At 50.0% G+C, this 24,809-nt stretch overlaps 1 protein-coding gene across 11 annotated transcripts in view; it reads right to left on the bottom strand.

Annotated features, from left to right (window-relative positions):
- Window positions 1-24,809, bottom strand: part of IKZF1 (IKAROS family zinc finger 1) — a 95,366-nt gene that overhangs the window by 36,867 nt on the left and 33,690 nt on the right. The window lies entirely within an intron of this gene.

The following is a 24,809-nucleotide window of genomic DNA, read 5'->3' as shown; positions in this document are numbered from 1 at the left end:
ATAGACCTGTCCTTTCCCTTAGCCTAATCCTGCCCGTAAGCCTGAGACTCGAAGCAAAGCAGCTCCTCTCGCTGGGGCTAGACGCCGACCTGTGGGAGCAGGGAAGTGAGGCTTCCATGAGGGGCGTTCAGGCGTGTGTTCCATTCTCTAATAAATCCCACCCCAAATTTTAGCCCATTGTTTTCAAAAGGGTACAGACAAGAAGAAGATTCAATGTATCTTAAGTTTTCTGAATGTCATGAAATGCATTCTTCTTCTCAAGACCAAATTTAGTTCATTTGGTGGAATTTTTATTTACCACATTGTCACAAATATTTTCAAAGAAAATGCTGTCAGTGGCTCAGATTCTAAGTTCTATTCAGACTACTACTTTGACGAACATTCTGGAAAAAAGATGAAATGCCCACAAACCGCACTTGCCAGTTTGCATTCTGTCATGCATGTGAATCTCTCATGCTGTTGTCACCCTTAGGGAGACACGAAAACAGACCTGAGATTTTCAAAACAGGAGGAGGAAGTCTGTTTCTCTTTCAAGTCAAAGAAGGACCCTGACGATTTTCTGGGGAGAGTCAACACGTATAGATTCGTATTCAGGAGAAGTCAGAAATACGCTGGGGTCTGACTTTTATACATATTCTTCAAATCATAGTAGCCTGTTGGGCACGGTCAGATCATTCGTGTCCTATTAACTTGAGTTAGTATGGTTTGCAGTGACCTTTGCAAGGTGTACAGGTCTGGCATTCCACGATTGGCAGCCTACCCCTGCCCATGCACCAGCGACAGGGTCCCCCGATTGGGATGGTAAGGAGAGGCCAAGAACAGGACAGGTGACCCTCGCCAGAGCCAAAACACCATGGCTGCACTCCTGCTAGGGAGTGAGCTAACCTGCACATCCAGACTCTCGTGGAATTCTTCCATACCTACACATTCCTGGGATGGGTATTTGTTCTTAACCCGTCCTCGACGTTGGGGAGCTCCGGGTTCTGCCTAGGAAAGAGAGCGCTAGCTAACGTCTCCTGACGGCTCATTTCAGGGAGGCACTGATGTTCCAGCCTCACTGAAGAGGAGGCTGCGCTACAGACACAGAGCCGGGGAGTGCTGGTGTGAGGTCTCATACCTACACTGAGTTGGTCCCAAGCTGCTCCTTCCAGGACACACTGAGCTTCTCATCCCACCTCCTTTTCAGGCTTTCGGGGGCCCTGGCATACAGGTTACGGTGTCTCACTCAGCCCTGCACCCTGCATGGCCCCAGCCAAACGCCACGCCCCGAGGGGCGCCCAAAATGTCTGTAAAAAGAGGCAGTGGACGTATGCCAGGGCTTCCTGGCCGTGGGAACTCACCCGGGCCCTGTCACCACCCAGCTCCCCCAAATCTGAACTCAAGCTCTTTCTGCAGACCCAGCTATCTTTCCTCCACCCCACCTGTACCAATGGCACTCCTGTCTGGATTCCCAGAGCTCGAACGCACATGGGTCCCCCCTGCACCCTGGACTCCCACCGCCTACCTCTGATCCTGCAGATCTTCTCGAGCTTCCTGCTTCCCAGTCACATCACTCCTCAGCAGCACCACCCAGCCGAGGCTGCCTTGGCCTGTGCCACATCCTGCCAGTGCTTCCTGGCCACCAACCCCCCTCCCCCCCAGCACGATGGTGGAGATGCATCCTGTGGACCTTGCCTTCGGGCTCCCCTTCATTGATCTTACCCGCTGCCCTAAGATGGTCATGCCAAAGGCTGCCTTCCTCAGCCCACATCCACTCCCAAAGTTCCCACTGGCTGGCACTCTTACTGCGAGCCCCAAATCCCAAGACCTGGGTCTGAGTCCCTCCAGGACTGGTCCGCAAGGACGGTGACTCTCTCAGCAAGCCATGCCACTCAGATAATCAAGTGCATGAGCCTTATGGAAAAATGTAAGAAAAAGCAAACTCACCAACTGCACCTTACTTGTGGATGCCCTGCACGTTTCATTCAGCTGTGCAGATCCTTATTTCCTAACTATGCCTCCTCCACCATAGGAACGTGGTCCCCTCCTGGAGCCCTGTCCATCCCCACCCTCCACAGGGCTGGATATCCCCCCTCCCCCCTCCCATCCTCTTGATGCCCACCCCAAAGCTGGCTCTCTCTCAGGCCAGCTCCAGCCCAGAATCCTCGGGGCACATGCCCAGTTCTGGACTTGATGTGGTCCAGAGCCCAATTCTGTGCTCAGATGAAGAGGTTACACATATTGGCTTCCCTCTTCCCCCGTTCCTCTCCTCCCGCACATTGCCTAGAACATGCAAGGTGCTCAGGATAGAACTGCTGAGTCAACAGCCTTTACTACTACTTTCTGAAGACAACTATCAGATCTGAACACTTTCAGAAGTTCATTCACATCCAATGAGAAGTTGCAAAATATGCAGCAGAAAGCACTTTAATTTCCTACGTCGGTGGAGAGTGAGGGTCCCAAGAAACTGGGGGCATCCGGAGCCAGTTAGGAAACAGGGAGAATCGCTCTTGCTGGTTTCCGCTCAGGGCTGGACTTGACTGCAGTGTGTATACACTGAGCACACATGGACTGGCTTTCAGTTTGGACGTGTCCCCTGGCCTGTGTCTCGTCCCCTTATGGGAAGGCAGGGGCAGCTTCTAGATAGTGGGGTGCAGAGCAGGTTTTGGGTCAGAGGTGCGTTTGGCATTCGGCTCTACCTCCCATCAGCTGTGTGGACTGAGTGGTCCAGGGCCACCTGCACTGAGCCTCAGTTTCCCGCCCCACCAAGTGAGAATAATCATATCTATCCTCGTCAGGTTTATGTGAAGACTCAGGCCTTCGGCATGCTGAAGCTTTTTTTCTTAGTGGAAAAGCACAGGCAGATAAACACCCATCTTGTCAACGAAGACTCAGGGCCTATGGGATCAGCTACAGCCCACTAACATTAACCGAGTTTTCTAAATGGGAGAAAAAACAGAGAGAATGCTTTGTGGGATCGCTGGCTGTAACAAGCAAAGACACATGTCCTCAGGGAAACTGCTGTTGGCACCGTGACCCCCTGGGTCCATGCAGGCTTCCCTCTGGCCCCGAATGCTCCTGCTTGGTGCTCCTCTCCATTTGAGAATTATGCAGATGGTGTTTCAGGCAAACTGCCAAGGTCATGGGACAATTTTGGTTGCTTGGACTGGGCCCGGACAAAGATGGCTAAAGTCAACTTTGCTTTACTTTAAACTCCAGCTGTCAGATCTGCCTTCCAGAGCAGACAGGGCGCAAAGCTAACTGAGAGCCCAGGGAACAGATGAAAACCCGGTTCTGAACCTCTCTCTCTCTCTCTCAATGCAGCACAGCTGGGCACCTATCCTATTTTTGTTTATGTTTTATTGATACACCTGTCATGTCTCACAGTGAACTAAGGGGCAGAGCAAAAGCTCTGATGCGCAGACCTGTAATTTAGAAAGGGAAAAACAGTACGTGAAGAAGAGTTTCCTTCTGAAGGGTACAAGTAAGAAAAAAGCAGGTTCAAAAATGATGATTCTATTTATGGGATTATCCTTGAAAGTCATTTGTGGTCATTTGGTGTCATTTGTGGCCTCCTGTCACCAACCCCCTCCCCAAGACACAGTTCATCACAACTTGGGGGTGAGACATCCCACAGATTAAAGAACAGGGTGAGGCTTAGTTTCTGACTGTTATGTCCTTCTTGCTCTTTCATTTTTTTAATGAAAAAGTACCTTTGTGTGTGTGTGTTGGGGGGGGGTAAAATAACATCTGCCTGTGCTAAAGATCACAAGTGTACAAAAGTAGCAAGATGAGATTTTCAGAAATTCACCTCCAAACGACTGTACATCTAAAGAAATCATGCGAGGGAGAACATGGGAAATAAAACTAAAATAAATAATAAAAACAGAGTGACAGAGCTTAATCCAAGCTTTAAAAAGCGAGAAGGGATATTTTCAGGCACCGAATCAGGCCTGGGAAAATGCAGCTGGCTGGAGAAACAGTGACGAGACAACGCGAGGTCCCGTCTGGCGTCAAGGGAGGACGAGCCCTGGGCAGAAGCGACAACGTGAATGTCTTCCTCCATTGCACATCTCATCCCAGGGAGGGACGTTTGTGCTGAGGCCCACGGGCCCGCACAGTAAGGGAGGGACATTCCACAAAGCGACTATGCCAGTGGGCAGGGGTGGCCGCCCAGGTGTGTCGGCGGCGGTGGGCCGTGGATGCAGGGCCACGTGGCCAGCAGGCCCTGCAAGGGCAGGGACAGCGCCGTGCTCCGCCTGCGCACAGGGCAGGGCTCACTCCCAACCCCGAGAGCGAGGGATGCGGGACGCGGAGCTCGCCAGCCGCCTAGGCCTCCGCCGCGTGGGCCGCGAAGCCAGGAGTCCGCCGCGTGGACCGCGAAGCGAGGCGTCTGCCGCGTGGGCCGCAAAGCCAGATGCCCGTCTGCTGTTTGTGCATGCGCTCCCGCTGAGGTCGCTGCACGCATGTTTCCGATGTGGTTTTCCCGCAGGCACATTCGCACTCAAACAACAGGCTGAACCCTTGCTGCCCCGGGGAAGGGAGTGTGGCAAAACGCGGCACAGAAGAGGAAAGGAAATCTTGCAACCGGTTGTTACACCTGCGAGTGTGGGGGCCGCGCGGGCCTGGAACTCATGGGGGGCGGGGCGCAGAAGACGGGGCTCCTGATGGAAACCCAGGAAGGGCTGAGGATGGCAAACCCAACTGTCGCCGGCCTCCGGGCTCAGGGGCGGAGCGGACACAGCTCGTCCAGGCTCGGCAAACGGGTCATTCCCTCCCTTCCCCACAGTTGGCACCATGTCAAGCCCCGAAGATTCCAGGAGCCCAGGCCCGGCTTCGGGGAGGCCGCAGATAAAGTAATCTCCCCCAGGACACACAGAGGGTGGCTCCCCTGCTGTCCCTCCCTTCCAGAAGCTCTGAGGGGTCCCTGCCAGCATTCCAAGCAAAAGGTGACTCAGCAAAGGCTGAGCAGGGTCAGGAAGAACAGCTCGGGCACTGGCCCCAGGGGCCCAGAGCCCAGAGGGGGCAGGAGTGGGCTCTCTGGCTTCACATGGTCACGGATCCTTGAGGGAGGTGTTGACCCTGCTCATCCTCTGAGGCCGCTGGGGCGCTCAGCAGGCCTCCGGATGCTTTCCCAAGCTGCAGGGGCCACGAGGCCCCCATTCCTGCCTTTCCTGTTTCTTCCTGTTCTCTGCCCCAAAAGCATACTTCGCAGGCACCAGCTCAGCCAGTGAGCCGGGGTTCGCGGGGTGTGGGCAGGAAAGAGCAGGAAGTGCAAGACACCTGCGTCATGCGCAGAGGAAGACAGGGCCGAGGGTGGGAGCGGTGGCCGGGACTGAAGCATGTGGGGGGGGGGGGAGCGGGTGGGTGCATCTGGCCTGGGTGCTGGAGCGCACATGCATGTGTGTGCACGCCTGTGCACATGTAAATGGCACAAAGATCACTCTTCCTGCACATGTATTTCACAAAGGCAGCTCAGGAAAAGAGGCTCGAAGCTAGAGAGCCTGGCACTCACAGTGACTTTTACATTCAAGACAACAATGCGGGATGGGGAGACAGGACTCCCCTCGCTCTGAGCACCAGATGAGCCCCGCATTCCTGGGGGCACCTTCACCGCCCCAGCCCAGTGAGTGGGCTGCAGACAGGAGCCCAGGCATCAGACTCAGGCCCCCACTGTGCTGGGAAGCCACAAAGCTCCTGCTCCCTCCTGTTAAGTGGCAAGCTAAGCATCCCTGTAGAGATTTCTGGGGAAGGAACAGTGGCCCATGGCAGGACTCCCCTGTCCCCAGCTGACACCGAGGCTGTGGGACACATGGGTACTTTAAGCTCTTTAGTAACTAGCGTTAACGAACTGCTCACCTCGAAATGCTCCTAAGGGATTCTTCAACACACCCCCCCTTCTTCTTCCCCTTCTTGATCTCTCTCTCTCTCTCTCATGATTTCCAAACTTCACTCTACCTTCTAACCGCTAAGCATATGGTGTTTTGTCAACACTCCCAAGGAAGCTCTGGGATGGGGCTCGGACCACCAAATGGGATGACGGAACAGGGGTTTAGGGAAGGACACGCCCATGCCCTCCTTCTCCCTCTGAGAGGCTCCGGGGTTTGAGGGACCCTCACAGCCTCAGCAGGTCTCAGTCCCCTCCCATGTGACACTGGGACCCAATGCCCGTCCTAACCCCACACATCTGGAGGGTGGAAGGGCAGCGCAGCCCCTGGGCAGAGGTGCCCACCCGCAGTACCAGCCTCTCTGCTGACGGCCCCACAGCCTCCGACTGGGACTCACTCATTACTCAGCAGCCTCCCACTGCCCGGCACCTCAGTCAAAACTGCACATCTCTTGGGAAGAACCTTCAAATATCATGCTTTTTTTTTTTTTCTGGTAGATGTCAGCTACTTCTCAGGATTCGAGAAGCTCAAAAGTTCCTGTCCTTCACTTCAGCACCGTTTCTTTGAAATGAGGGAGGTTCTCCTCTTCCTTTTCCCATCTCCGTCGTTTCATGATTCAACACTGTTTACTGGGAAGCGTGGGAGAAGAACCAGGGCAGCCCATGCCCTCCTCCATCTAGAATCCAGCAGATGCCAAACAAGCAGGGTCAACGTCAAAGGTTGGACCTGGCCCCAGCAGCTGGCTGCCCGTCGTCCACGGGGGGGCGATGAGGGAAAGGACTCAGAAGCCTCGGGGATGAGGTCCGAGGCCCCTGCCCCGAGGGTCCCGTGGTGGGAACGGGGCTCAGGTGTCAGGACAGGGGGCGGGGTCTGGCCGAGGAGATGCTGAGGACACTCCCCCTGACCCCACACCCCACAGACAGAAACTGGAAAGCTGGGGGCCAGCAGAGTGGCCTGGGGGAGAGGAGGCTCGTGGCCCTGGGCTGAGGCCCGAAGCCGACAGCCACCTCCCCACGGCTCCCCTCGGCCCTGCGGGTCTCGCGCGCATCTGGAATCAGGCCGCGGATGGGAAACTCCAGGCTTCTGAGGAAAACCATCCCAGCTATTGCCAGCTCTCGGGTTTCCAGAGGCCCCAACTTCTGCATTCTGTCCCCGCTCCACGCCACCTACCCTCCTGCTGCCCTATCCAGATGCTGCCAGGAGGCAGGGCCCAGAGCACGATTGTGACACGGCGGCATGTGTCATATTGTAACTGGGTGTCCACATCCTCCTGCCCAAATTGTTTAACAGCCTAGAAGAGGAACCAGGGCAAGGAGTGAAATGTAGGAATGCAGGGAAAGAGGAAGCCGCCGCCAGACACCAGCCCAACCGAAATGCGGAGAATTATGGAGAAGTGACAGAAAGGGAAGCAAGAGCAGGGAATTGCATTTGGTGGCTCGGCCAAGTGCACATGCATGCACAGATACACACTCACAGACACAGACTCTCACACTCCCACACGCTCCCACACGCACCGATACATGCTCTCACACACACACACACACACACTCACATATACACATACACATACAAAGACACCCCTCCACACAGACACACGATGGACACACTCACAGACTCACACACACTGATACATGTTCACACGCACACGGACACACACAGACTCACACTCCCACATGCACCGATACATGCTCACACACACACACTCACACATACACAGACCCACACTCAGACTCACACACAGATACATGCTCACACACAGACATGCACATGGGCACACAGACTCACACCCACACTCCCACACGCACTGAAACATGCTCATACACACAGACATGCACACACACACACACACACTTATACAGACACCACACACACACGGACACACACTCACAGATTTACACTCACTCACACACTGATACATGCTCACACACACACAAAGACACCCCTCCACAGACACACAGACTCCCACTCCCACACACACTGATACATGCTCACACACACGGACACACACAGATACAGACTCACACACACACTCCCACATGCACTGATACATGCTCACACACACAGACACACACGGATACACATACAAAGACACCCCCCCACACGGACACACTCCCTTACGCATAGATACATGCTCTCACACGGACACACACTCACACTCACACATAAATACCCACACAGACACACAGTCCCATATGCCCAGATACATGCTCACATGTATCTCATATATACACACATACTTATACACAGACACACAGAGACTCATACACACACTCATATACACACTCACACTCCCATACATACACACATGCTCTCACACACATAAACACATTCACAGATTTACACAGACACACACATACCTTTACAGAGAGACAGACTCTAACACAGTCACATGCCCACACTCACACATGCATATACACACTCACACAGACCTACCCCCCATACACACTTATACACAGGCACCAACAGAAACACACCCACACAGACTCACACAAGGCACATTCACATATACATACTCACATACACTCACACAGAGAGAGATTCCTACACACACACACACAGATATAAGCTCTCACACACATAGCCGCTCACTACAGACATATCACACATACACATACACACACACCCACAGTCTCACATACACACACACTTATATACACACTCAGATACACACACATACTCAGACACACATATATACACTTATGCATAGACACATGCACACTCGTGCACACACATACACGCACACTCACACACACACTCATACACATGCTATCTCATATACAGAGACACAGTCACCCTCACATACACTCATACACACACGCAATCACGCACAGACACACACACTCTTACACATGCTATCATATACAGAGACACATAGTCACCCTCTCACATACTCTCATACACACGCACACACACGCACACACTCATACACATGCTATCTCATATAGACGCATAGTCACCCTCTCACACACTCATACACACACGCACACACACGCACACTCACACACTCATACACATGCTATCTCATATACAGAGACACACAGTCACCCTCTACATACTCTCATACACACATGCACACTCACACACACTCACAAGCCTTTCCCGCACCTAAACCAGCCTTCTAAAAGACGAGGCTCTCCTAGTGCTTAGCCCCAGAGGAGAGGGACCAGTCAGCTCTGCAGTCCAGCTGTCTGAGGACACCTGGTCCAAGCTTCCTCTGTGTGTCTGTCCTACATGGTCCGAGACGCAAAAATTCCTAGTAATTCTAGGACACTGTTCTATCGTTTTCCTCTTATATTTAAAAAGAGTAAAACGGTAAATTTCCTTACATCATGGTCAAAAATTTAATTTTGGAGCTGAGACCCTCCCCCCCCCGCCAAAAAATGGAATATTGAACAGAAAGCGTAAGTACATTCAGGCAGATCCCCTTTGGGACAAAAAAAAAAATACCACTGTAAGAAATGAGAACAGGTCACGAGGAAAAACCTGAAATCTAGGGAAAAATGAGAAAGAAGTTGTGAATTAACCTGTTTGCGGCATTTTCTGTGTGTTCGAGATAAGCAGAGCTCTGAGTCAAAGGCATTCCCACCAGAGGGGTGAGGAGGTTGCCTAGAAAAATCCTTATCTACCGTTTTCACAGGCGTGTGGTGGAGGGTGGAGGGCCCAGCCAAGGGGGCCTCCCTGCCTGTCCTGGTCCCAGGATTTCTGAATTCACACTGGAAGCTCCCTCCAGGTGCGGGCTTTAAAATGAATGCATCTTTTCCCTCCTCTGATTTTCCAGGAGAAACACGGGTTACCCCAGGCACTATTACCGTTCTTGTAGAAAACTACTGAATATCTCTTGAAACTTGGCATGTGTGGGGGACCTTCCCGGGAGCGGTCCTTCCGATTCAGGCTCTGCAAGCTAGCGTGTGAAAGTTGCCATGAATTTAAGACAGGAGAACCTGCATCCCTAGAAGACTTGAGGTAAACCTTCAGCCTGTGGGCAGAGCTCAGACGTGTGGGCAGCTCAGGACTTCCCCGTGTGCCCACCTCCAGGCTTCCTGGGTGAGTGTTCTAGATGACCTTCTATGCATCACACATTGTTCCTACCCCAGCGTGATGTCCTGGACAATGCAGTGTGACACCCAGGCACTGCCACGTAAAACCAAGACACCTGATGTCTTCCTTCACAGGTAAACCTGGGTCTACTCAACAAGCTCTCACCAAGCACTGGTACCACAGAGGCTGTGACATCTACCCCATGGCCACAGGCCTGCAACCAAGGGCACTGACTGTTGACTCGTGAGACCCTTCCCAATATTACAAAAATGAAGACCACCCATGCTCGCAGGGGACACACAGCTGGTGATCCCAAAATGCCTGAGTTCTTTTTTTCCCTTCTGATTGGCAATTTGGTTTCTCATCTCTGATTCTTGTTTGTTTTTTTTTTTTCTGTTTTGTTTTTTCTCTATCTAAAAAAAAAAAAAAAAAACAGTAATGGCAGCGGAGACCTCTCCTTGGCACCACCCTACCTGAAGCCTGTCAGCCTCCCTTCCAGCCCACCGTGGGCAGGTGCACCCCCACACACCTCGTGTCAGCTGCTCAGCTGTTCTGTCTTTCTGCCCGGGGCATCTGAGGCTTCAGGAAATTCTGTGCTGCTCAGGAGCAGCCCCAAACCAGGACCCTCACTCTCCATGGGGCAGCTGTTGGCCAGTGGGGGACACTATGCCTGCCTCGTCCTGCATTCTGCCTGGTGGCTTGGGTGGGATGGAAGCCTGGTCCCCCATAGCACTGGGGGGCACATCTGCATTGGTTTCCCCCTTTTCTTTCTTCCCTATCCCTTGGTCTGGCCTCCCATCAGGCTGGGAGAACCACCCAGTTCTTCCAAGTGACAGAGAATTGATCAAGGAGCATCTCGCACGCACAGAAGGCAAACCTGGGGTTTTTAAACCCCGAGTTATGGATAAAGACAGGCAGCACCCATAAACCAGTGCCACCCACAGCAGATACTGGGGGGATGCTGCCTCCTCTGGACCCTGTCACTGAGTTTTAATATGATTCCTGCATCCCGGCTCTGGGACAGTCTGGTCCCCACACAAACTGATCTCCTACCTTGTAACAGAGATGCTGAGAGAAGCACATGTAAAAGGGTTGACACTATTTAATAGAGGAAAGTTTTAGTAACTTGCTAGTAGACTTCAAGATTCACTAACAAGAAATGCCCTTTAATAAAAACGACACCGGTGAAGACCTACCATGGAGCCAAAGCTGCATCTACTGGGCCCTTGGCATTCACGACTCTCCCAGCCCCAGCCTCAGTCTCCCCACCCGAGGACTGGCTCTCATGGCCAGTCACTCCCTTTTGGTGACTTTGGAGAGCCCCTAATGCCATGGCTGGGCGGACACGTGTAGGAAAGGGGCAAACTTCTTTCCCTCTTGTCCCTTACAAGCCTTCGCGCAAACACTGCAGAAATGAAACTTCAAGTTCAACACCAAGGAACAGGGAAAAAGCAGGAGACATGTGCCTGGCGGGAAGCGGGCATCAGGCCCAATCTGGGGAGGCATGGTGACGCACCAGAGCTCTGGATCTAATCAAGGAAGAGAGATTTGGGAAACTATAGCCTTGCTTATTTAAAGGCAATACTTATTTTCAGAACACCAAGTATCAAAAAAATTCTAAAACTATATGAGGGAAAAATACATAGCATGTGGAATTCACAGAGAATTTTTACCCTCTGCAATGACAAAATATTCATATTTAGGTCACCAATTATTCCAAGGTCTGTCATGGTTGAGGGTCAAGTGAAATAAAATGTCTAATAGGGGTGCCTGGGTGGTTCAGTTGGTTGAGCGTCTGACTCTTGGCTTCGGCTCAGGTCATGATCTCAGGGTCCTGGGATTGAGCCCTGCGTCGGGCTCTGCGCTCAGTGGGGCGTCTGCTGGAGATTCTCTTTCTCCCTCTTCCTCTGCCCCTCCCCTATTCATGCCCTATCTCTAAATAAATAAATAAACAAGCAAACAAATAAAATCTTTTTAAAAATGTCTAATAAAGTAACAACAAGACATATTTGCACAGTAGATCCAGAATTGTCATTAGACTTCCCCATCTCAACTTGAGGCTTTGGGTTCAAGGGACAGAAGGAAGTATCACAAAAACTTAAATTGGAAGGATCTGTATAAAGATCAAAGAAATTGAAAATGCAATGCCTTTGGCTCATTCAGAGCTGCTAAACTGAAAAATATAGACTGGGGGAAATCAAAAGCATCACTAGCTGACCTCATCCCGTTGACATTACACTTACTCAGAAGTTGGACATCTCATCTGCACCAACTGGTGACAACAGGTCAACAATGAGAAAGTAAAACTAGCCTCTGAGCCAACCATCAAAAAGAGAAGTAAGAAGCCTCTGAACCAAATTCACGCGTTTACTCATGGGTGAGTCCCTCTGACGCTCACTGGACCGTCTGTACCCTCACCTTATGCAGTGTTGAAGATGATTAAATATTCTTTCTTATCTTAACACCAAGCAGATTAGAAGTTGCAATTTAGAAAGTCGAGAAAGACACTCAAAACATCCAAACAGATAAGAGCGTTCAAAGCCAGGGTCATCTAGGGAACAGAGATAAGCTCTACAGGAACGTGACTTTTTGTGAAGTGAAGTTCAGGACCTCTACCATCCAACAAATGCCGCTGTTCTTTCTGGCCGCAAGAGAACTACCTCTTTGCAATGTGGACAGCTTTGGAAAATCTGAAAGTCAGGACCCCACTACCCTGGAGGCATGAAACATGTCTGCTGAAGAAAGGAATGAATGCATGAGCAAGTGAATGAACGGACAGTACAGTCCTGCCTGCTCACGGGGTTTACACGTGGCCAAATGTGTGCACACAAATGACCTCTCCATAATGCTAGAATTCACATTTACAACAGTAAACCCGAGTTCAGAAGAAGAGGTTCAAGTAATTTTAAGATATTCTTGAAAGAATCGCATGGGGGTTCTAGAAAGATCCCTCATCCAAAAGGGTTAAAATACAGCAAAAATAAAACAGGGTAGGTTTGAGTAGTTTGGAAATTTTCATCGTGAAGAATGCTCCCTCCTTGCAAATACTAGATGAATGAGAAGTGGCTGGAGGTTCCTCTGAACGTGAACAGAGAGCACGCATGGCAGACCCAGTATCAGGTCCAGATCCGCAGAGATGATGGGCTCACTGACCAGCCCACTGAATGACTTCCCGTGGGACTGGGACAGGGAATTCTGCCTCCCGTATCCACTTCTGAGCAGAGAAACTGCAGATTTTGATTGCAACCATGTGCCAGGTGCATACATCTTAGGTAGGGGTAAAAGAGTTCAGTGTTGATCGCTTCCAGGGTTTTGCTGCTGGGAAAGTAGATATGGAGGAAATGCAGAACATTCTGAGATTAAAAACAGGAAATGGGTGAATTCATTGCCCCTTCTGGGAAATGATGAAATGAAATGTGTTTCAACCTTAAGGTGTAATCATGCAAAACTTAGTTTATCAAGGTTATTAAGACATACGATTCCTCATCAAGATAAATGACTTTTTTAAAATTTAAAAACCCAGTGAATATAAGGGTTAAATCCGCCCTCTTTCCCATATCATAAAACTACAAAAAGCTACACGCTTGAGTATCTTCTACAATAAAAAGAGAGAGAAAGTACCTAATGAACAATTGTGATGTGAATATTTTCATGGTCTCAAATCAGAACCTATAATAAAGTTAGTAACCGGTTGTTTCTGTTCAGAGGTGTGCTACATGACCTGAATTAAACAACAAGAGTCCTTGCGTTAAAACGCCAGCCCCTTGTGCTAGAAAGCACAACCAGCACGTTCAAAAACAGGTCTTCAGCAGCAAGCGGGTCAACCAGAAGCCCAGTCCGTTGTCTGTTCGCGGATCCCCGGCGGCACAGGCAGGACCCACTGTGACACCACCACCTTGGAGCCAACCATCGCAACCCAGCACACAGGGATAAAGTGGCACCACCGAGCTCAGTGTGCCCACAGATTTCTTCTCACAGACCGATGCACAGAGCAGTTGTACTCATCACACCAAAGATCTACATGTATGAGTAACCAATGCAAATAAGAGGGAATGAAAGACCAGAAAATGATGGGAAATCGAACAGCGTAAATATTTTCACACTTCAATGACACATTTCTAACGGTTAGGAGCGAGGCAGTTATCTGTGCGTGATGTAAGGCCCTCGTCAGAGTCCGTTGGTGTAACCTGCTAGCACAGCCCGATGTCTCCTCCCATCTGCCTGCCTCCAAGTCCTGTCAGAAGGTTATCTACTCAGCTGCCAAATCTGCTGCGGGCAAACTCTGTCTCGGGACTGGGGAGAAGGACCATGGAATGGGTTGCTGGTGGAGCCACTCCTTCCCAAACATGGCACCTGCGCCGTGACCAACAGGGGTGACAGGTTTCGCCACCTTCTTGAGACACACAGACCAGCCTTCATGGCTGCGCCCTGCACCAAGAAGGCCTGACCCCCACACACCCCAGGATTTCCCTCCATGCTCCTCTGAGTTGACAGCATCGGTGTGTGGCCACATGGTCACCGATGGTGATTCAAACCGAGGCCTGCAGATCCCCCCAGGGGCTGCTTGGGATACCTCTTCTCAGACACACCTCAACTGACCTGGGGGTCACTTCATTTGTTTCTTATGTGGCTTCTCGCACCTAACCTCAGTGTTTTCAAGTCTTCAGCTTTCCATATGAATGTGTAAAATAAATAAGATACACTGTCTTGGTTCCCAAGCCTTGACTCAAGCTTTGCATGGAAGGTCCCTATCTGCCCCCAAATTATCTCTTACTGATCCTATAACATGACTTAAAATAGAAGCATGAATGCCCTAAATGCGACAGGGTTTCAGCGGGGGTGACATGTGCTATAAGACTTCTTGATGAAAGGCAAGTGATGGTCCAAGATGGTGTCCGTTTTGCGGGGAGAGCTATGGCAATGACTCCCCTGCTCCCCATCAGCCCCACAACTGTGACTGCCTAGGGAATGCATCTACTGAAGGCCAGCCCTCCTCCCAGAATCCCCCAAGCCCCATGCAGAAAACCAAAGATCCCAGTGTGTTTCCTCAGCCCCCCCGCAACCTGCTCCTTTTTCCTACCCACCTCTAAATATTCTACCCATTCTTGAAGGGACAGAATATATGTCATGTCTTCTGAAATCCTACATACATTCCATCAAAACTGATTTTGCTCCTTGCCTGTTTGTGGGTTTTGATACCTCCACTGCAGCATTTCATGTATCCTGCTCCCTGAGGAAGGCCCTGGGCATGCGTCCCTCGCCCTCTGAGTTCCTTGCTACTTGCCCAACAAGTGCAGCCACAGATGGAGGTAGCCTGGCCCGTGGATATCACAACCGAATTTTCCTACCAGTTTCCCAACGCCATTTAGAATACCAGTATTTTTCATTACATCATCCAGCTAATACTTACTCTTGGGATGGTAACAAAGATCATAAACACACAGGCTTAACATTAAAAAAAAAATGGTAGCAAGAGAGAGTCGAAAGAACACAAGATTTAGAATCAGAAAACTTGTGTCCGCATGGGTTGCGTGACTCAGAGATCGGTTAATGACCTCATTAAGTTTATAACCAACCGTGAACCCAAGATGAAGGCCCAACGACACCCAGTACCAACTGCCATTCCAGGCGGTCTGGGCACGGGGACCCTTCTCATCTGTAAAGCAGAGAGAAAGAGAGAGCAACGTGAGGACTAAGTTAAACCATGTCACCAAAACCAGTGTACTCGATCTCCCACCGATCAGTTATAAGAGCAGATGCTCTTAGCATGTGTAGCACATGCATCTGTGCATTTTGTTCCATGGGTGGGTACCATCACTGCACAAAAGGGCCATTCCCTTGTTGGAATCGCTTTGTACTGACTGTCTCCAGGTCTGTTTTGTTTGCTTTTGTGTACTTCTTTCCGTGTCTGTGTTCGGAAGACTTGCCAGCCTCACACCACATCTGGCACAGTGGTTCATTCAATTTGCTCATTCCTGAAACAAAATGGTGCCTGGGCTCCGTTTTCAAGTGGGCCGAGCATCTGTAGTTGGTATGAGTGACGCCCATGGTTTCAAACCCACCACATTCTTGTTCTGATCTTGGTGCCACAGTCGTGAGGAAGCAACACTTTACAGAGGTGTTTTACCTCAAAGAATGGGGCCAAAAATAACTGTTTCTCAATGTATGTAACCCACTCTCATTTTTCTTTTTGAGGTGAGGATCTTGCTAATAGCCAATTTGTAGAGCATCTCATGAAACCCCTTTCCAGCAATTCTTTTTCTTTTGTGGCTGGGACTCACATGCTCTTTCTCATGGATTCTGAAAAGTAAGCTGTGTTGTTTCCAGTAACAGCCATTGAAAACTCCGGAGAATTCACTTTCCTGACAAACTAAGATAATGAATTTCTTTCCCTGTTTACTAATTCAAAAGCTGTGGCCCACCGATGGGAACTCAACAGATAATGGCTCTCTGAAATGGGAATTCTCTTGAAAATGCCCCTGGCATATCATAGGAAAATCTTGGGGTTTTCTTTGTTCTTCCTAAATAAAGAACACACTCTATACTTTGATCACAGTAAAGTGTCCCTTCCTTCGCTCTTGGATCTCCTGTCTCTCTGTGGATCTTGGAATGTGAGCGTTCCTGACCCCAAGAGTTGGCAAACTGGGAAGGAAAATGCATTCACAACAGCAGGACGATGTTGTCGGACACAACACTGGAGAATCATCCACATCACTGTCGTTGTAAAGCCCACTTTCTACTAATTTCCCTTTCACTTAAACTTTCGAAGAAATCTTTCCGTATCTACAAGCGGCCACCTGCAACCTGAAAGATTCACGAGATTGTGACACAGCACCGGACATTTACACTGAGCTATGGAAACTCTGGATTGAAGATTTGTTTTGTTTAAAGACTGATTTGTTTAGAGTCACCTGGGTGGCTCAGCTGGTTAAGTGTCTGCCTTCGGCTCAGGTCATGATCCCAGGGTCCTGGGATCGAGTCCCGCGTCGGGCTCCCTGCTCCGCGGGGAGTGCTTCTCCCTCTCCTGCCCCTCCCCCCATCTTGTGCACACACTCTCTCTCTCTCTCTGTCTCTGATAGATAGATAAATAAATAAATAAATAAATAAATAAATAAATAAATAAATAAAATCTTTAAAGACTGATTTGTGTAAAGATAACATTTCCAGGAGTAAAAATTAAACTCAATTAACAATCTGACGGACACAGCCACATGCAAGTCTGGCTTCGCCTGGAACAAAGGATTAAAGGAGCGTCCCGTTGGGAATGGTGACATATTTTTCTGCTTTGATGCCCGGGTGTGACTTTTGCTCCTTTTAAGGAACTTGCAAAAACTGAGTTGTCCATGGTTTAAAAAGCTTTGACCTTTGATCCGAATCACTGATAACCTACAACAAACTCATTCCTTTTACGTGTGTTTCAGGGACTGCGAGGCCAGGGGTCCCAGACGAGTCTGAGATCAGCAGCCCACCTGCGCCAATTTCATCTTTTTAAAGAACAGATTACCTAAACGTTCCTAGAAAGAAAAGAAAAAAGGCAACGTTTTCCGCTATGCTTCTCACAGAGTAGCTGTGGAAATGAGCATCGTAAAGGGAAGGAGTTCTCGTATTCACCCCTGTCCCTATGTCTGGGACACACAGCTGTTCCAGAGAGATCTCACCAGGCTGACGTGAGCCACACGCCCCCAAACACGACAGCGAAGCACGCCAGATCTGCGTCTGAGGTCCACGTATCAGATGCACTGGACAAGGGGAGGGAGAGATGCGTGTTTCTGGGAAAACTGACGCCCGCCTTCTGAGCGAACAGTTAACGTGGGCTGAGGCTGCACAAACCGACCACAACCGCCTGCATGTGCCCGAGCTGCATGGGGAGGGGGTGGGGGAGCTGGTGCCCTGGGCAAGGCTCTGCCCTCCAGAACCAGAATATTACAGCTCACAAACACGGAAAATGGGTTTAATACCCACGTTTCTATAGACGAAGAGCGGCGAGTCCCCCAGTACTACAAAATCAGCATTGGCTCGCTATCTTCCATCTCGTCCTGAGGGCGAAGGTGGACCTGGACAAAGGGGAGCTCACCAGGCGCACTGACTGGGTTTTCTCCTATCTGCGCCCCGGCCCAGGGCCGGCAGGGTCCCCGGGATGCCATGTCTGGGGAGGGACTTGGGCGGGCTGCCAATGGCCAGGGGAGGGTGGGGCCAGTGAGGGGAAGCAACGCAAATGGAGATTCCTGTTGATTTCATCGGCCCCGGGTGTTCAGAGGGCTTAGCATGGCTGTCTTCATGGCCTGGAAGGGTTCTCACAGTTTAGGGAAAGTACAGGGCAGCTGGCTGCCCACACGGCTCTCGAAACAAGCGGATTTGATTCAAGACTTTGCTCATAATCAGTGTCTCCCAAAGCCTAGACCCGGCTGTCCCCAGGAGACCTCCAGACACATGGGCCCTTATCCAGCAACGATGCTGAAGGACACATGCACGGGGCTCATGGTAGCTCAGGGGTCTTCCATTGGGAGTGTCTTATGGGAGGGAGACTCACTGCACAGCAACAGGATGGCGGTGATCAAACTGTGTGCGGCTGGTTCAGTGGGTGTTGTGGGCAGAGGGAGGCTTAGCATCAGAAGCTTTCCTACATTTTCCTTGTTGTTGTTGTTATTTTAGTTGTTGCTGTTTTAAAAGGGCTCCACGCCCGGCCTGGAGCCCAATGTGGGGCTTGAACTCACGACCCTGAGATCAAGACCTGAGCTGAGATCTAGAGTCGGATGTTTAACTGACTGAGCCACCCAGGCACCCCGACATTTTCCTTGTTTCATTCACAGGCAGACAGAAGCTCTGAACCACCTTTCCACCAGGGAAACGCTGATACTGCAGTGAGTACATTTGCTAAAAGCAGCCAGGAACTTGAGTGCATCATGCTGGATATTTTCATTTAAACCAGCAGATGTTCAAAACCAGGCAGAACTATCTGTGAGACACGAAGACAGTTTATTCTATGTTTAATTTCTATATTTTTTTTTACTACTTTTCTCTCTCTGCTCAACTGCGTCCTTTTTGGAACAGAAGGTAAGCTCTTTGAGCCCCTGAGTCTTCTATTCTCTGTCTTGGTCACCCCTGTGCCTGGCAGGGTACCTGGGACAAAGTGGGTACTTAGGAAGCATTTGTCTTATGAACTGATGCTCGAAGCTACCCAACCCCACCTCCAGCTTGCTCCCCTGAATTCTGGAATGCTGACGCCCCTTGACCCCTGTGCTTGTCTTCTAGCTTCAAACCTACCAGTGTCTGGCACCTGGAGCTCCCTGTGGGTATAGACGTGTATTTAACTCCTTGAGGGAGCTAGTGCTCCTACAGCCTGATGCCCCATGACATCTAGCCTAGCAGCTCGGAATGCGTTCAGGGATCGCACTTGGATGACACTAGGGTACTGAGGAACATGTCAATAAGCATTCAGATTTCTTTTCAATTGTCAAGGCTGCACAGGACAAATTAAATTTATAGTACATATCCACAAACATGTTGATAAGAGGATAATTCAATATAGGACACAGTAATAACTTCTAATTTCCTGGGATGCTGCTAATTCGGATTATGTGTCCCCTTAAGGGTCGGCAGATGGCCAGAGGGGGTGACCTTCGCAGGCTCTACACTGCAAAGTAAATTCTAATTACACAGCAAAACTGAAAATACTCATTTCCCTCATCTTTTCCCATCTCTCTGTGACTTAAATGTTTAGATGACACATCTTATTTTTCTCTCGGCTGTAATGCCCTGCTCCTTGCCCTGCTGCATTAACTGTGTTCACTTGATGGGCTCAAAAGTCGGTTCTGACTTCAACTCCCTCCTGAGATGATTTTCAATTTCTACAGCCGGTCTCATAAAGAGGCTTTTCACCACGTGCTGAACTGACTTGTTTCTGTAAGGTGGGACGTTCACTCTGTTTGCGCTTTCCCCCATGGTGTGTTCTGTGATGGATAAGCGACAGAAGGAGAAATGTGACTGGCCTGTGAGGGTCTTGCAATCTAGCTGAATGCAGAGAGCAGGTGCAAAATACCCGGGTACCCCACCCCCCGGGGGGGAGGCAGCTTACACCTGAATGCTAGGCACGGCACCATGGGCATCTCTACGCTGTTTGCACTTCTTGCATCCAAACAGTGGAAGAATTCTAGGTGTGCTCATAGAAACTTAGGTAAATAGTTGGTAAGTTATAAAATACATTTCCTAGAGGGCAAGCAATGTAAAGGTGAGGGGGACGACAGGCCCTTTGGGTTGGCCGTGTGCAAAGAGAGGGAGCTTCTGAGTGTGGCCCCATGACTTCATCAAGGAAGGGACAGAGACAGGAACACAGAGGTTGGCAAAGGGCGTGGCCTATCCGTCCATCCATCCCTGAGAGACGCATACCATAAACACAGGGCAAATTTTATCCTTTCTAACCCAGTCAGGCAGGTTAACAGACTTTTAAAGTAGCACTTTATACACTCTACATTTAGGAGAAATGCCGGATTCATCCAGTGTATTCTGCACACGAAGGCAGTGGTCTGCCCCACGTCACAACTGTAGTGTGGCTGAGAGCCAAGACTTAACCCAGACCTTCTGCTTCAAAACCTTCTACAACCAGTGCAACTCATCTTCTAGAGGAATTCTTTTTTTTTTTTCTTTTTAAGATTTTATTTATTTGTTTGACAGCGAGAGACACAGTGAGAGAGGGAACACAAGCAGGGGGAGTGTGAGAGGGAGAAGCAGGCTTCCCGCCGAGCAGGGAGCCCGATGCAGGGCTTGATGCCAGGACCCTGGCTGGGATTATGACCTGAGCCAAAGGCAGACGCTTAATGACTGAGCCACCCAGGATCCCCTAGAGGAATTCTTTTAGGGTGAACATTTACGCCAGCCCCAAAAAACAGTTTTCACGACTTTACAGTTAAACCTTGTGTGGAACAGAACCATAGGATTGCCCAGGTTAATTCAACAATGTATTCAAAAATCTAGATTCCAAACAGACTTTTGAAGATTTCTGAAAGAAAAAGGAAACCCAGCCTCAAATATCCAACAGTGTGGGCTTGGGGCTCTGTCTGCAGGAGCTGTTGGAGGGCCTGGGCGTGGAGCCGTGTGGATGCTGGGGCACAAGCCCCGTCTCTGGCCTGAAGCCCAGCATCGTGCCGCATGTCCACTCAGCTAAGGGAGGTGTGCTGTTCACGCCTACAGACTGCTACCTGTCCAGCACAGTGGTCTTTTTCTGGTTCAACCCTTTTGGACAAAGCAGCAGGTCTGGTTGTCAATAACTGATGTCAGGCAGTCCCTGCCTAATTCATGTAACGAGAAGCGAAAAGCAAGAGCCTCTGACCTTGAGCCTCATGGGGTTTGGACTCTAGGTGACCTATCACACAGGGGCACAGGACCCCAGGGTATGGCGGCAGCCTTGACTCCAGCCTCTTGCAATGGTTTATTCCTGGGAAAAGGGGTTCTGTCACTGGTCCCTGGACCCAAGTACTAGAATTCTGATGAAACTGTATCAAGAGCAGGGTGAAGAGAAAGTAAAAGCCTCCAAAGACAGGAATAAGCGCAATCAGAGCCACAGGGCTGAATCTGTGAGTCTGTGGATCGGGGTGTGCTCAGGAAACCCAAAGCCACATGAGTACACACTGTCTCCTGAAGTGCAGGAAGGGCAGCAATTAGCACACGGCACCCTCACACAGGAAGGCTGGGGTCTGGGCTGCATGCAGCTGGGTGGGGTCGAGCGCCAGAGCGCCCCATGCCCAGGCTCCCGGGATAGAGGTGCCAAGGTGGGGACACCAGGCTTGTCTTCTCGGGCTGCCCTAAGCAGGCAGACTGCTGCTTCCCTTTCCTCTTAGTAAAAAGAAAAAACAAAGCCTCTCTCCTTGACCACCTCTGCTGCATTGCTTCATCAGGTTGCGGCAGACTGTTTTACGAAGTTATCGAGAAGCTTCATTCAACACATTTTTTGCAAACCATTTCACGGATGTAATGGCATCTGTCTTTGAAGCCGGCTTCTCTTAGCGCCTGTCCTTAGTGGCATGCTCGTGGAATGTGCTTCACGTCTATAAGGCAACTGCCCGCCTGGGCTTCAAAAAACTCAAGAGGATTTACCAACCCCCCCAAATTACCATAAAGAGTGCACGAGAAGAGAATGAATGGATGAAAATCACAACTAAAAGTACTGTATTTCTGCACTGATCTCAGCCACTCTGCTTTGGAAAACTGCTTTGTTTTTACATGTTTACATTTGGCCTTATTAATAATAGTTTTTACTATTAATAAATTGCCTTCTCATTATTTTGCGCTTAATCCAATGTCTACAAGATGTCTGGTTAAAACAGAGCTGTGTAAAACAAACCCAACTGATGTTAAAAATTGGGCTGGACCTAGATTTTTCTCTAGATCAAATTTGGCCAAAAATGGAAGAACGAAAGGAAGCAAATTTTCACCTTCATTGGTGAGGACAACTGAGAAAATGTTTTGAAGAGGAAACGGATTTAAACACTACCTTGGAGAGGTGATAAGTGACTAGCTTTTGGCTAAATTTCAGCCAAGGTGGATCTGAAAAGGTTTTCTGTAAACGGGGGAAATGGTTCCTCTCCAGAACTCTGCATCTGCCCCATCCAGCAAGTGGCCCCCGGCCGAGGAGGCTTCTGAGGACTTGAAACACGGGCACTCTGAATTGAGATGTGCTGTACGCATAACCTATACTGGTTTTCAAGGACTACAAGTAGAAAGGAGTAGAGTACTCATTAATGATCGCTTATATCAAGTGCATGTTCAAATAATAGTATTTAGGGTATGCCCTGTTAAATAAAGTCTATTAAAATTAATCTCGCCTGGGCCAATTCTCTTTTTGAATGTGTCTACTGGAAAACTGAGAATCACAGATGCAGGTCTCATGCTATTTTCATTGGACAGTGCTGACCTAGAACATCTGATTCCTACATATCTTTTCTTTTTTTTTTTTTTTTTAGATTTTATTTATTTATTTGTCAGAGAGAGAGAGAGAGCATGAGCAGGGGGAGGAACAGGAAGAGGGAGAGGCAGACTCCCTGCTGAGCAAGGAGCCCCATATGGGGCTCGATCCCAGGACCCTGGAATCATGACCTGAGCCCAAGGCAGATGCTCAACTGACTGAACCACCCAGGTGTCCCTGATTTCCTGCACTTCACAAATATGTTGCAGGGATGCCGGTTATTACTCATCTATGAAATCTCTGTCCCTAGACAAGGACTGAAGGCTGCCCCATGCGTCATAAGGCATAGAGCCCCTGCTGCTTGCCTGCCCAGGACCCTTCTGGAAAGACCCACACATAACACCTAGAGAGTGTGCCTGAGTGTGCTGTGTGCGTGCACAGGGCCGCCTGACCTTAAGGATAAGTTTTTAGGACACACTCCATCAGTAATAAAAAACAGCTACTGAGGGGCCCCTGGCTGGCTCAGTCAGTAGAACACGTGACTCTTGATCTCAGGGTTGTGAGTTTGAGCCCCACGCTGGGTGGGGAGCCTACTTAAAAAAAATTGTAAAAAAACCCACAAATGGACACACACAAACCATCAACAGGATTTTTAACACTCACAGCTCCAAAGTCAACAATAAAGTTCAGTCTATCAGTAATAATAGTACTGCTTTGAAACTGGGAGTAAATGCAGTGTTTATAATGACAAGTTAACTCTGTTATCTTCTCAGGAATAAAACCACTTCACTCAAAACCACAGCCTTCTCTACCGAACCCGAATTTCACCGACGACAGATGCAGCTGTATGCAACACCAGGACGAGTGAGGTGGTGGCCACCCCAGGTAATAGTTAATGGTCCCTCTTGTCCTGATGGCAGGAACGGAGGCCTTCAGAGAGATGTATTCTACTTCTGGCTACCTCTGCCTTCCACGGAGTGGTGTGGACACCGTGACAGCAGGAAAATTCCGCTGGGTCCCAAGAAGGATAATAAAAAGCATCATGTAGCTGCCCCCAGGGCTGCCATCAGAGGTCTTGTCCGATCACAGGTCTTGTCGGTTTCGCCTCTGCTGTGACAGCCCCGCGTTCTGCAAGACGGAGCGGTCACCTCTGCCACACACTCTGGAACGGCTCGAGCAGCCGGCTGGAGGCCGCCCGTCAGTCACCCCCACCCGGTCGGGAAAGACACCGGATGTTCAGGGCTTCACCGGCATCCTGCCCGGGTGATTTCAGTGGAAATCGGCAGCATGCAGCCACATCCCCCGTGGGGGAAGTACTCTCCCAGCAGGCAGCCTTGTAGAGACACACCCAAGACATGTGGCTCAAAGGCCCCTGCAGCTCACTCGCTCCCCAAAGTAGGGCACATGACGGCGCGTTGCTTCATGGGGTTGCATCCAGCATCGGCGGCTTCGAGGCAGGCATGTGGAAAGGGCCCCCGTGGCCCGTGGCCCATCGGGGTGGCTTCTGATAGTGTCCCCAGCTGCCTGCCCAGACACCAGGCCCTTGCCGAGAAACAGGCCCATTGAGGCCACCGCACGCACAGGGACAAGCAGCGGGGCCATCCCCTAGATCTGTACACATACCGCACGGTTGTATTTCATCCAACAAACTCAGTCACAGAAACTTTTCCAGAAGACCAAGTCCAATCCCACATTTCGAAGGATATTGGGAGGCTAATGCTTTCCCGGAGAAATCATCGTTACTGATTCATGCATGTAATGCACACAAGTGTCGCTTTTCAAGTCCAGGCTCTTCAAGCCCAAATAACCAGCCAGAGCCATAAAAATAACATCTCATCAGTAAGACCCAGAATGCTTTTCTAGTCATGCTTCCCCCAGTCACAAAGCCAGTGTGCCTGCCCTCCCCACCAAGAAAACCAGAGAAGCATTCTATTTATTAAGACCACGAGTACAGCTGGTGTGACGTTTCCAGCTTGTGACCTCAACGGCAGAGTCACCTGGAATTA

The sequence above is a fragment of the Eumetopias jubatus genome, unplaced genomic scaffold, assembly GCF_037043125.1.
Source record: "Eumetopias jubatus isolate StellerSeaLion01/CBP00866 unplaced genomic scaffold, mEumJub1_p1.0 scaffold_14, whole genome shotgun sequence".
NCBI classification, from domain to species: Eukaryota; Metazoa; Chordata; class Mammalia; order Carnivora; family Otariidae; genus Eumetopias; species Eumetopias jubatus.
This window is presented reverse-complemented; position numbering and strand designations above follow the sequence as displayed.